Source organism: Hevea brasiliensis, chromosome 2, assembly GCF_030052815.1.
Source record: "Hevea brasiliensis isolate MT/VB/25A 57/8 chromosome 2, ASM3005281v1, whole genome shotgun sequence".
Lineage (NCBI taxonomy): Eukaryota > Viridiplantae > Streptophyta > Magnoliopsida > Malpighiales > Euphorbiaceae > Hevea > Hevea brasiliensis.
In genome coordinates, this window is record NC_079494.1 from 52,627,529 (window position 1) to 52,630,846 (window position 3,318).

General features: G+C 33.2%; 1 long non-coding RNA gene across 1 annotated transcript; it reads left to right on the forward strand.

Annotated features, from left to right (window-relative positions):
* The first annotated feature begins 392 nt into the window (after nucleotides 1-392).
* On the forward strand, nucleotides 393-2,803 carry LOC131170533 (uncharacterized). Its single transcript, XR_009141320.1, has 3 exons — nucleotides 393-551; nucleotides 2,006-2,069; nucleotides 2,717-2,803. It is a non-coding gene; the product is annotated as an uncharacterized LOC131170533 (long non-coding RNA).
* Nucleotides 2,804-3,318: the final 515 nt, after the last annotated feature.

Sequence of the window (3,318 nt, forward strand, 5' to 3'; positions counted from 1 at the left end):
CTACCAAATAATTAGGTCAGGGAGCCGGAAGAAATATGAAATTATTTGCAAACCGGGATGAACCGGCGAAGGGCAATTTGGTCAATTGACCCCGAGAGCTGACTCCTGACCTAACTGTCAAATAAAATCGGAGAAAAGAAAATTTCGGAATCGGGAATTAAATTAAAGAACTAATAGAAAAATTAAAAAAAAAAAGAAGAGAAAATGAAAAAGTTGAAAAGTTGATGACATCATCATGATGATGTAACTATGACCTCATAATTAATTTTAATTTAATTAACTAATTGACTAAGTCAAATTAAAGACTAAAAACAAAATTGAAAAGCCCATTTTTTACTTCTTCTTCTTCTTTTTTCCTCTTTCCCGTAGCTCTCTCTCTCCCTCTCATTTCCATGAAAAGCCACCATTAAAGCTTGCATACAAGCTTTAATTCTTCCACTCAATTCTCATAACTCCCCTAAAATACCCTACTAAAGCTTGTTATTACTACTAAGAAGGAGATTACAAGGAAAAAGAAGAGCAAAAGTTAGGGTTTTGAAGATTTAAGAAAGGTTAGTGTGTTAACTTGTTATTTTACTTCTTTAAATGCATATGCAATGGTTGACATGAGCTTAGGATTTATGAAATGAAATAAAAACATGGGAGAAGGACCAAACTGAAATTCAGCCTAGTTGAGTGGAGTATGAAATTGAATGGTTTGATGCATTAAAATGAGTTTAAAAGCTTTGATTAGTTGAATGGTTAGGACTAAGTGCACTACTTGTGGTTAAATGCAAGAGTTAGTAAGATTAGGGTTTGTAGGCTAGGGTTTGTGAACCAAAATTTGGAGAAATATATAAATGGCATGTTGGACCTATTGTGAAGTGAAATAATGGTCAATTATGACCAAATAACTTGTGTGGGAATGATAGGAAACTAAGTTAAATTCGGAGGTCCAATGGTCATGCTGCTGGCAGCATGACCAAACCCACTTTGAAGGACCAAAACTCAAATTTTACAAGCCTAATGGATATGCCACCAATTGGAGATGAAAATAGACATAAAAGAGCACAATTTTCATTAAGGAACCATTGCCAAAAACTGACCAAAACTTGGTGAAACAATTGACCAAAGTGAGTTGATAGCAGGCTGCCATCTGCACTAAACTGACCAAATGAACAGTAACTGTTCATTTGGTCATAACTCGAGCTAGGTAGGTCAAATTGACCTGAAATTTTACCAGCAATTAGATATGATATAGACCTAAAACTTTCATGAAGAACACCAACCCAAATTAGGCCATTAACTCATTCAAATCATTGAGCAAAGTTAAAATTTCTGTACTGAAATTCTGCAGATTTTTAGTTGAGCAGCAAAGTTTGGATAGCTATAACTCTCTCTAGAAAACTCGGATTTAGGCGATTCTTGAACCGATGGAAACCTAAGACATAGTACAACATTTCATATGAAGAAAGTGAAACCAAATTATGAACTTAACTTGATCAAATAATTGACCAAAGTTAGACCAAAAACCTGCCAGCACCTAAATTGCAGTATGAACAGTGCACGTGAACAGTAAACTTATTTTGGCCATAACTTGAGCTACAAAACTCCGATTGAGGTGATCCAAAAATGAGAATACACTTAAGACAATAAGGAACATTTTCTATGAAGGAAGTTTTGTCAAATTCCAACAGTAGATCGACCAATGGAATAGTGCAACTTCGGAAAACCAAAACCGAAAATTGACAATTTTGCCAAAATGACCTAAACTTTAAACAAATGACCAAAACCAACAAGTTTGGTGACCAAAATGTGGTATGTGGGTGAAGTTGGAGTTCCCATACCTATTAAGCCTTAGAAAGTCAATAATTTGACTTGAATAGTGCAGTGAATAGTAACCCGAAACACAAAATTTCGAGAACGTCAAATTTAACACGTTAGAGTTAGGTAAATGTGAAGCTAAGTTTATTTTGAATTTATTTTAAGTTCTAGTACTGAAACATTGTAAAATTGTGTGTTTCAGTTGAAAAGAATATCGGGAAGGAACCCGAGGAACCGAGTCGAGGCTAAAGGACGACTCGTTTGAGGTTTGTGCACAATATTACTATGCTTTAAAAAAATTCATTGATTAAATGAATGAAATATGCATTTTATTGTTGCTTTGAATTGCTGAAAGTATTGTGACCTTACTTATGATGTTTTGATTCAAATTGTGAAATTTATTGTGTATATTTGAAATGACAATGTTTAGCAAATTGTTAAGATAAGTTTTAAAACCACAGTATCATGACCATATATTTGAACACCTCACTAGCAAGACTAGTGGGGGTAATTAATTTCGAATTTTGATTCCTTCTCTGGAGAAGTGTTGAGGTGTGCCAGTAGAAGAGGATGTGAATGGATATCCATATATTTGAGCTAGCTAGCCTTGTGATATGATTTCTCTTTAGCCTCTGGCTATTGAGATTCATGTGATTTCTCTTTAGCCTCTGGCTATTGAGATTCTATTTGTTTCGAATGGCGTGATTTAACTGTGGGTTTTGTGAAATGTGTTTTGATACTTTGAAATAAACTTGGTTTACATGTAAAATCTTACAATGCATGATTGTATTTAATTTTCATGTTTAGTCAAATTTTTGAATGAATGTGCTTTAAGTTTTGCACAAAGATTATTTTAGTATATTGTGCACCACTGAGTCTTAGTACTCAGCGATAGCTTTTATTGCTGTCGCAGATACAGAGATTAGAGGAGCAGCAGACTGAGCTGCTGAGGTGTGTGAAGTCATTAGCTTGAAGTCTTCGGGTATAATTTATACCCTAATCAGAATATTTCTTTTGATGTATATATTGCACATAAATGTATGGACATGTACATGTGTCTTGAGCTGATTTTACAAATTTTGTATAAAAGTTGTAATAAATTTTAATTTGGACTTTTTGAATGTAAATTTTAGTATGATGAATATATAAATTGTTTATCTTGAATGGAATATGAATAAATGATATTGATGGACAGTATTTTGAGAATTTTGGAACTTGTGAATTTTGAGAAATTGGTTGAGATTGAGTATGAGTTTGAAGCAATGGTTAGATAATTATTGGAAGTGCTTTTATTTCAGGTATTTGAAGAACGGTTTTCTCAAAATACAGAGGAAACTCACAAAATTTTTATAAAATTTGCGGAAAACTAAAATGGCCAAAAATATTAATTAGTTTTAATTTCAACTAAATGTTTTAAATACTTATTTGAAATGCTCACCACTTGTCAAAGATAAGAAAATTGTTTTAAAATCCCTTGTAGGGTACTTAATGAGTTATCGGTAGGTGAAGTTCGGT